Source organism: Apium graveolens, chromosome 1, assembly GCF_009905375.1.
Source record: "Apium graveolens cultivar Ventura chromosome 1, ASM990537v1, whole genome shotgun sequence".
Lineage (NCBI taxonomy): Eukaryota > Viridiplantae > Streptophyta > Magnoliopsida > Apiales > Apiaceae > Apium > Apium graveolens.
The window spans coordinates 68,086,455-68,097,904 of NC_133647.1; positions in this window are offsets into that span (position 1 = coordinate 68,086,455).

Below are 11,450 nucleotides of genomic sequence, written 5' to 3' on the forward strand. Positions count from 1 at the left end.
AAGTTCCGAATAAAGCGGTTCGAAAATACTCCGTATGAGATATAGAGTGATAAATGTCATAGCATGTCATTTATGAAAATTTGGGGATGTGAAGCATTTGTAAAATGTTTATCCTCTGACAAGCTTGTACCAAAATTAGATAGATGCTATTTTGTGGGATACCCAAGTGAGACTAAGGTATAGTTTTTATAATCCTTTAGAGAACAAAGTGTTTGTTGCTTGGGCCGCTGTATTTCTGGAGGGAGAACTAATTTCTAAGAAAATCAGTGGGAGGACAATACATCTCGATGAAGATCATGAACCACATGATAACATTGAACCAGAGTTGGAATAAGATCAGGATGTACATCAAAATGTTGAAAGTAATGATGTTCAGGAAACACGGGTTATTCGTAGGTCTAGTAGGATTCACCATTAGTCCGGGAGAAATTATGGATTTCTTTTCACTCAAAATGGTGATGTGATGCTTTCGGATAATTATAAAGCCTCCCACCTACCAAGATGCTATGAATCGTTCAGACTCTGAGAGATGGCCAAAGGCCATGAAATCCGAGATGGAATCCATGTATCAAAATAAAGTATTGACTTTAGTTGATCCACTCAAAGCGGTAAAACCTATAGGGTGCAAGTGGGTTTTAAAGTAGAAAATGGACATGGATGGTAAAGTACAGACCTATAAGGTGCGACTAGTGGCAAAAGTTTCAAACAAATTCATGGTATAGACTATGATGAGACTTTTTCACCAGTTGCTATGGTCAAGTCCATCAGGATTTTGTTAGCAATAGTTGCTTACTTTGACTATGAGATTTGGCAAATGGATGTCAAAACTGCTTTCTTATATGGGAGCCTTAAAGAGGATGTATATATGATACAACCTGAGGGTTTTGTCGATACAAAGTTTGCTAAGATAGTTTATAAGTTACTTTTATCTATTTATAGATTGAAGCAAGCCTCAAGGAGAATGAATATTCATTTTGATAAAATGGTCAAAATGTTTGGCTTTATTCAAAATGAAGATGAACCATGTGTTTGCAAGAAGGTTAGTGGGAGCCATGTGACATTTTTTGTATTATATGTAGATGACATATAACAGATATGGAATGACATACCTTCTCTATATGTTGTTAAGACTTGGTTGAGAAATAATTTCTTGATGAAAGACTTAGGCGGTGCTATCTATATATATTCGGGATCAAGATCTATAGAGATAGATTGAAGAGATTAATCGACCTAGTCGGAGTACATACATTGATAAAGTATTACATCATTTTATGATGCAAGAGACAAAAAAAGGATATGTTTCGATGTCTCATGGGATAGTGATCTCAAAAGATAATTGTCCCCTAAATCATTAGATGATAAGGACCGTTTGAGAATGTTCCAGATGTGTCAGTAATTGGATCTATAATATGTACAATGATATGTATTTTGAAAGAGATATGTCCTAAGTCCAATCATGTATGAGGATTTAGGAATAACTTTTATGTAATCTGTTTTGATTTCATTGATATTAATAAAAGGCTTGTTTTGTTTTTATTGCGGGCTCTATCTATTTAAATGTTTAAATAAAATATACCACAGTTTAGAGTAAAGCTTTTTATGGATTGTGATGAGTTCATAATAATGAGACCTAAAATATGATAACTCTAAACTTAAATAGTTCCTGGTCGTAGGATTACTAACTGGTAATTAATAATCCGCAAAGATCGGTACATACTATGCTTGCTTCATTATGAAGGACGTCTGTATACATAGACATTTATGTGGTGACACTATAGCTAGTATGTAGGTGCTTATTATAGAATAAGTTCACTGAACATGACTCACACAGCTGAACAACTGATGGAGTTCACTCACGTGTCAGCAGTTGTTCACATAGTGATAGTTGTACAAGTATCCTTAGACTTGAGGTCATCATAGTCATCTTGTGTACACTGAACTATGCTTTGGTTTAGTTCTTAGTCTCAAGGGACAATTATAAGGGCTCTACTGGGTATAGGAATTTGTACACGAAGATAGTGTATGATCAATAAAGGATCTACCCCTTCCAGTGTAGGAAGAGAATGTTCAATTCTAATCCACTTATGTTAGTTCAGGAATCTCTGGCCAGAGTGAATGAAATTAGAAAGGAGTTTCTAATTTACATTAAATAGAACTAAGCATAGTGAATGGGAAAGCAAGTGATTAAATAAGATAGGCTTGACACAATTTCCAAGCCTTGTATTTAATCGCGACATTGCAAGGTAGAAGGAATTAATTGTACGGTAACTACTCACTGAATAGGTTCTTGGTATTCTAAGCAGTGAATTCGTATTATCCGGATAGTCGCGATATGTTGAGAAGTATCCCTCACGATGTAGAATAAATATGATTAATTAATTAATCATATTTAATGAATTAGAGAATTTATATAAATAATAATAAAATAGTTTTATTATTATTTATTTCTACTACCGGCTTAATATTGAACCTACAAGGTCACACCATAAAAGAGAATGATTTAATGGTGGAGGAATTAATTAATAATGGCTGATAATTATTTATTTATGAAATAAATAATTAATTGGCAAATTTAATAATTGATTAAATGAGATTTAATTGATTATAAATTAATTAAGAAAAGGTTCTTAATATTATTAATTAAGAATTTAATTTTTGGAAATTAAATCAAGAGAGAGAATTATTTCTAAAGTATTTAGAAAAAGGATTAATAATTAAAAGGTGTTTTAATTATTAATGAGAATTGTTATTCCCAGTGGACTAACAATGAAATTTACAGAAGGGGGTTGAATGTAAATCTCAAAACTTTTTCAAGTTTTGAGCAGTTTCTAAGGCTAAGTGTTTTTGAGAACAAGTGTGTGAATTGCTTGAAGCTAATACAGACAGATATATATTCAAACACAAATGTAAAAACACAAAGAACTTAAAAACTTTTCTGGTGGATTTGTTGTTCCACCAGAGATGTGTTATTTCAGAAAATCTGTGATTTAAAGAATTAAATCACAGCTGCTTCCTAGTACAAACTAGATGATTTTCTCTCTGGATATTTCTAAACAGCTCAGGAAAATTCTTATCTAATTACTAGCTGCTACTTGGTTTATATATCACCAAGTTAAGTGAAGACAAAACTGTAAAATACAATTAAAAAGATTCTTCACATATTTCTTCTTCATTTCTCTATCAAATGCAATTTAGGCTTGGCTGTAGATCTTTGAATACTTCCTTGTTTGCATCAGAATGGAAATGCTGCATTTTCTTGATTCCTCATAGAGGCTTCCACATTCCAGTTTGTCTCTGTCAACCCATGTGCCTCTGTCAGCTTGTGAATTGTCACTATCAACTGCTAATGAACTAAGCATCCGTTGAAGCTTTCATCCATTGATGCCTTATCCGTTGAGGCTTTATCCATTGAAGCTTTATCCGTTGATGTATTATCAGTTGAAGTCTTTATCCGTTGAAGCACTCATCTGTTGATGGATATTATCCGTTGAAGCATTAGAGACATCCGTTGAAGCTCTGTTTCTTATCCGTTGAAGGTCTTCAATATCAGTTGATACTTCTTCACTTATACAAAATTACAAGGAATGAAATATTTACAATTAGCCCTCCTATTTGCATATCCACTAGTAGTCAACATGACTGATAATTTCCTACAACATCTAAGAATTACAACTTGAATCAAGAGAATGAAATGTGCTACAATACTAAACTTATTACTAAGTAAAGCTACTCCTTCAACGGATAGCCAAGATGGTCTTATCCGTTGAGGCTACAAACACTAGATTTCTACTTAAGTGTTTTGTATAACTTATCATCAAACCAATACACATATTCCTAACAATCTCCCCCTATTTATGTCTACTAGAACTGTAGGCATAAATTTGGGTTTAGCTTGATGATAACAAAACACTTGACAAATATATAAACTGTAATAAAGCAGAAATTCAAAAGTGCTGCAAAAATGTGTATGCTGAGATGGAATTGGAGAATTACATTGTTTCCAAGGGTGCTCCTTTAGCCTGAGCAGATTAGTTTCTTTTCCTTTGATTCCTTGTTTTCTTTCCTAGCCTCCTGTCATTCTCCTCTATTTGAAGTTGAAGTTGTCTGTAGAATTCAGCTTCATCTTCTTCATTGATGTCCAACTTAGATTGCAAATCCTTGAGAGTTTCATTACTGGCAATCTTGAGCTGATCTTCAATTCTGAAAAAAAATTTGACTCCTTTGTTGTCTCTGAACTCCATCAACCAATGAGGTGATTTGTGAACTGTAATTCCTCTTTCTTGAATGAGTAATGTTCTAGGCAAGGCATTGGGCTCCCTCCAAGTTTTCCTTATGTTGGTAATCTTGTTGAGAATCTCGGTCTTGGCAGTCGTGGTAAAGCCAGAATCCCTTAGTATGGCTGAGTAGACTCTAATCAAGGTAGAGTAGCCTTCATTCAGAATCCTGTAGAGAGGCCAAGTTCTTTCCCCACTTCCTTTGTATTTGAACAGTAGTCTTTCTGGTAGCTGTCTGTAGGCAGCTATTCCCCTTACTTCCTCCAGCTCATCCAGATAGAGTTCAATGTCTGAAAATTCTTTTATGTCACAGATGTGAACATAATCATCCTTAGAGGCTTGAGGCTTAGGCTTAGGCTTCTGTGTGAATTTGATTGAGGCTTTAGAGGGTGTTGATTTGATTCTTCTTTTCTGCTTCTTTGATGGTGGAGAAGAGGTTAAGAAGGTGGGCAATTTGATGGTGTCCCAATCAATTGGTTCCTCCTTAGAAATGATTGTTTCACCATGAATGTTCATGAAGGGGTCAGGCACAATGGGTTCAGGAATAGAGGGTAGTGGTTTGGATATTGATTGGGTTTCTTCAGTCTCATCTACCATCTTTCTCTTTGCATTGGCCTTCTTTCTGTTCCCTTTCTGCCATTCTTCTATTTCCTTACTTCTTTCCTCCATATCAGTATCAACCATGTCCCCCATAGCTTCATCTTCACTTTTGTCTTCAATTTCTTTCTGTTCTTCAGCCTGACTTGACTTTAGCTATTTTTCAAGCTTTGCTTGTGCTCTTTTGTCAGCCTTTAGCTGTTTGGCTTCTTCCTTCAACCTTCTGGTTTCTTCCCTCTTGGCTATTGAGAATTTGGGATGTCCTTGTATCACACATATGCTCTTTCCCTCTCTGAAGATAATAGCCATGTTCCTCCTTACAGCCACATCCATGGTCTCTTTGAGCTTTGTGATACTTCTACCCAAAAGCTTGTCCTCATCAGCCTTTGGAAGAGGAAAATCCACTTCTTTCAGAGAATTCTTTATAGAGTCCTTAATGGATCTGTTGTTGGGCTTGAGAACCATAGGTTTCAGATCCTTGGAAGAAGTCTCTCCAACCTTATTCCTCCCTACTGGCTTGAGCTCCACAATAATTGATTCCACTTTTGTGCTGTGCTTCACAGATTGTGATTGAGAAGTTGTAGAACCAAATATTTGTTGCATCTTTTCATCAATCTTCTTCCTTTGCTCTTTGACTTGCAATTCAGCTGCTGCTATCTGGATTAGATCAATTCCATCAAGCTTTCCTTTGATTTGAACAATTGGAGAAGTGGTGATGGCAGGAACTAGCACTTGAGATATTTGAACTTTTGTTGATGGCTCTCCTTCCCCTTTCCCTTTATTCTCCCCCTTTTTGTTATCATCAAGGGTAGGGGTCAAGACTTGTGCATTTTCCAGCTGCATGAGTAGATTTGTTTGAGTTTGTTGATTCTGAAGAATGGTGACCATAGAGTCTTCAATGATCTGAACTCTGGTTTCCAATCTGGCCAGCCTCTTGTCAGCATCAGATTCTTTCCTCAGTCTCCCCAACAAATCTTGCATAGTACTATAAGGTATGACTAAATCCAACTTCTCAGTATTGTAGGATTTTAGATCTGTAATATCCTGTTTGAGCTCATCCATACTTAGATTCTGTTTGAAATGCTGCAACTGCAAGAGATGCAGAGATTCCAGATGAGCTTGAAGAATTACCTTGGTACCAGCATCTGTAGTCTCCTGAAGGGCCTTTTGAATTGTCATGACTTGTCTGACTAAAGTGACACCAAATTCTCCTGGTGTTGATGCTTTTGCCCATTCCCATTCAGGAAGATCTGGAACAGAACTTGGGCCTGCTACTCCCCCTAAGTTCATGCTCTCATCCAAAGAATCAGAGTCATCATCATTAGAATTTACTCCAAATTCTTCAGATGGCTCACCAGCTTGAGAAGGCAGCTTGTTAACAGCAGCTTTGTCTCTGAGAAGAGATTCTGAAGTGTGTACAATGTTTAATATATGTTCTGCCTCCACATTGCCCTGAGCAGCCAATAATTGATAGGCTGAAACAGGATGAGTAAAAGTGTCAGCATCCAAGGAAATGTTATTAATTACAACTTTGTAATGTTGCTGAAATTGTCTTTCCTTTTCTGCATCATCCACTTTCATTGACTCACTAGCAATGGTTGGATCCACCCTTATAGCTTCTGTACCTGCATTTCTCTCATTTTCTCTATTTTCTTGCATCAGGGGCTCCGCCTGGCTCACATACACCCTCACACCCTCACCCTCACCTTCTAAGGTGGCACTCCCCTCACTCACTTTTGCCATGCTGGAAGAAATAGCATGCATATGGTGACTCTCAACCCCTCCTTTTGCCTGGGAGCAACCCAGCCTCTCACTCAAAAGATCACTCCCTTCCCTCAAACCTAAAAGTGATTGTACAGTAACCATGTCCTTTACAGTTGGAATTGTTTTTGTTATGTGTGTAGAGACCATTAACAGATAGGGAGTATCCGTTGAAGTGGAAACTGATGGTATCAACGGATAACTGCTGTTAAGCTTATCCGTTGAAGAACAACCACTTGTCAATGGATGAGAGATATCCGTTGAAGAAGGAAAAGATGTAGATATAGAAAGTGACATAATTGTTGAATCTGTGTGAATTGATTTTAAGTGTGGTGACACGGATTCTTCAACTACATCTGAAAGAATTGGCTGATGATCCAACAAATCATCTAAAAGATGATGATCATCAGGTTTTGAGTGGGGCTCCTCCCTGAGTTTTAATGAGGGAGAATCAGGAATTGATGTGAATATCATATCCACATTCAGAGAGGGTGATGGAGAGTTTGATGATTGGTGTGTTTCTATTATGAGAGAATGGGGCTGTGACTCCACATTTTCTGGAATAACATCAAGCTGAATTTGAGAAGGCACAGATACATGTGGATGTATCTATGCTGTGTGTGCCCCTTGTGTGGAAACTAGGGTCTTGGCCTTCAGTGTCCCTCCTCCTTTTGTTCTGTGTCCCTGGTTGGGGACTATTTTCAATAGTTACATCCTTTTGAGAGACTGTGGCTTGGCTGGCTTGGGTACCACTCACCTCTCCCACCTTATCCTGGGGGTTTCTTGATGTTCACCCCTCCCCTCACCACTCACACCCTGTTCACTCCCTTCAGGGTTTATGGTAGTTGTTACAACTGTTGTCTTTTGAGAAACAACAGAGGTAGTTTTCTTTGACTTCAGTTTTGAAACTTTAGTTTTGGTAGCTTTGGTAGGAACCTGTTTGGACAAAGACACAGATTCCATGGCCACACTAGAAGGCAAAGAAATAATGGGGTTGGAAATAGTAGGAGTTATAGAAGTGTTTACCTCACTTACCTGTGGTGCATTCATGATTGGCAAATATACCAATGGCACCTGGCTGTTGAGGTTCATTCTCAAAAGGTCTGCAAGGACCCTTTTCTCTTGTGCCCAGCATTTGAGTTTATTATTCTCATTTGATATAACCAATCCTTCAGCAACATGGTTAGCCAATAACATAAAAAATCTAGCATAGTAGATGTTATGTGGTCTATTAGCTTTGTTACCTAATCTGGAACCTAATTCTAGCATGACACAGTTTCTAAAATTAAAGTACCTATCAGAAACTAGCATATAAAGCATATTAACAAGAGATGAAGTTATGGAATCAAAATTGCTAATCTTCCCAGAGAAAACCTTAATAAAGGCATCTCCAAGAAAACTCCATTCTTTCCTAAGGCCTTTCCTTCTAATGCTACCTAAACTAGCAGAATCAAAAGCATAGCCTATGGAATCTAACATAGCAGATACATCTTTATCAGTGTGTGGTGTTATGGCATTATTCTCAGGCAACTTAAAGCAGAGAAAAACTTGAGAATTTTGGGAGAGAAGGAGAATGAAAATTGCAAGAAAGCGTAAAGTGAAAATAAGAGTTCAATGGGCTTTTATACTTTCTTGAATTAAAACGTAAATAAAATGATACTTTTAAGTAAATTACAGCCGTTCAAGAATAAATAAAACTGTAGAAATTCTAAACTGCCTTTAAAATAAATACATACAACAGTGTATATCTGTATCAACGGTTAAGTAAAGAAATCAACGGCTGTGACTTACTGAAAGTAACTGATGTGACACTTCAACGGATAAGGTAAGTAGTTATCCATTGATGACCAACACTATTTTATCCGTTGAGGGATAAAATTACCAGAAATGTATTTGTCTTTCAACGGATAATGAACATCCGTTCATAGAACAATTTTGGCTTTCAATGGATAGGGAATATCCGTTGATAGGATAGGTCTTTCTTAGAGCCAACTTTGTTCTTGCAACAAATTCATTTCAGGCTTCAATGCAGATTATATAGAGGACATAAATTTATGAATAATTAAGCATACCTAGCTCACTTACTAATCTTGTGAATGATGATTCATCAAGTGGCTTGGTAAATATGTCTGCAATCTGCTTTTCACTTGGAACAAAATGAAGTTCCACTGTACCTTTCATCACATGTTCCCTAATGAAATGGTACTTGATGTCAATGTGCTTGGTTCTTGAGTGCTGCACTGGATTTTCAGTAATGGCAATGGCACTTGTGTTGTCACAGAATATAGGAATTTTGTCAACGGTCAAACCATAGTCAAATAGTTGATTCCTCATCCATAGTATCTGTGCACAGCAACTACCAGCAGCAATGTACTCAGCTTCAGCTGTTGATGTAGAAACAGAATTTTGCTTCTTGCTGAACCATGACACAAGTTTGTTCCCTATAAATTGACAGGTTCCAGTTGTGCTTTTCCTGTCTATTTTACAGCCTGCATAATCTGCATCTGAGTAGCCAATTAGATCAAAACCAGACTCTCTAGGGTACCAAATTCCTAGATTTGGAGTCCCTTTGAGATATCTGAAGATTCTTTTAATAGCCACTAAGTGAGATTCTTTAGGGTCAGTGTAACACCCCCAAATCCAGGGTCGGGGATCCGGGTTGTCACGAGTTCCATTTCCCTTAATAACACCCAATCTTAATAATTACTCAACTACTCTGTACTGTGACCCCACAATAAACACACACACCACACGTTATAGTCTCAGAGATGAACATCCAAAAATAACCACAAGTCATTTTATTCCACAATTATCTGCCAATACACCATAAAAGGTTTTCTGAATAAATTTACATTTCTTTGCCATTATTACAATTCATAAATATACATAAATCTGGTACATCAAAAGTTGAAAGCCTAGCCTATTGGTAGTTCCTACCTCAGCTACAGCGACATCAACGCCTATAGGAAACTACGGAATGTTTCCTATCCGCTCGCGAATTGGGAGCTTGGTCCTGTTCATCTTGCCTATCTGATGTTGTGTGATGAAAGAAGAAAGCAAGGGTGAGCAGCAAGCCCACCAAAATAATATGTATAATGATTAACAATATATGAGCCTTCTCATAGTACTCATGAAAGTCTTGGTCAAAAGAAATGAACCAAGTTTGATATTTTAATGCGATGAAGTCGCAAAATATTTAGTATATATACATATATACTTTTCAAAATCTTGGAAGTCCTCTTCCATGCATAATATACACAAAGTTCCAGTTTATAACTGTATAAAAATATCGTTGCAAGGTGATCTAATATATCTAACCTTGTCTCAATGTTTTTCTGAAAATCTTTGTCATACATAAGATAATCATTTACTAGATATAAGTTTAAAAGATGAAGTTACAAGATACTCCAATATACTTATATCTTTTTCCAAATACTACTTGAACTACCACCGTTCAAGTTATAATTAACTTCAAAAGTTCATCACACTGATGAGACTACAAGATAAGACTTGAATAGATTCAATCTTTGAAATATTTTGAAGAAAATGAAGTTATGATATACTTCATTAAGTCCAGATATATATATATACACCTATATATATACATACGTTTCCTGAAAACCTCTGTCATGTAAAGTATGAACAGAATTGTAATATCCAATAAATTTGGAAAGGAAAGAATTTTGGCATAAACCTGATATCTTGCTGATCAGGCAAAGATACCAATAAGTAACCTTTTCTACTAGTAGATGGACGAATTCCCCACTGGTCATCACCCTGGTCACAATAGGACCTTATGCTGGACTGCCACACAGCCACTTATGCATTTGATGGACTCCCACTGAGCCACTTACACTATCATGGACGCCCACTGAGCCCATGTTGCTTATGCCGACTCAATAGATGGACTTACTTCCCGAACGTTAGGTAAGTAATCAATTCATTTACCAAAATAGCAACCTCGTTGCGAATATAAAATGCACCACTGAGCCGGATTCCCCAGGTTTTGAGCGAATATTTAAATCCCCTTTGAAAGGAAGATCTTAAATATAAAAATGAGTTTTGGAATCCGCTCTAACTTTTAAAAATCATTTTGAAGACTCGAAAATATTTTTAAGAATGTTTGGAGTAATACTGATTTATTAAAATAAATCAGTCCCGATATGAAAGAAATATCTGAATATTATTATTTAAATAATATTCCCATAAGAATAATTGAGGTAGAAGTTGGAAAACTTATACTTGAATGAATAGCAAATAATCAAAGATATACTTATACAAAAGTAATATCTTTATTTGAATAATCAAAAATAAGTTTGATTATCGACACCTTATTCTTTAATACAATAAAGAATATTATTAAGTAATAAGCGGAGTCATAATACCTCGAATGAATACTATAAATAATATTCATAAAATAAAGGAATTATACATCCTCAAATGAATATCCAAGTAATATTCAATAATAATATAAACTGAGTCATAAGCCCTCGAATGAATATTCAAATAATATTCAAATAATAAAATAAACTGAGTCATAAGCCCTCGAATGAATATTCAAATAATATTCAAATAATAAAATAAACTCAGTCATAAGCCCTCAAATTAATACTCAAATTAATATTCAATTAAGTAAAATAAAGGAATCAAATAAACCTTATTCGATCCATAGTTTTAAAAACTATATCCATATATATATATAAATATATATATATAATATACTCGGGAACATCGACTCCCGGTTTAGAAATATGTTCACCTTTTATCCCCTATACTAAGGGTATACGCAACTACTTGCTTATTTCTAGCATAGGTATT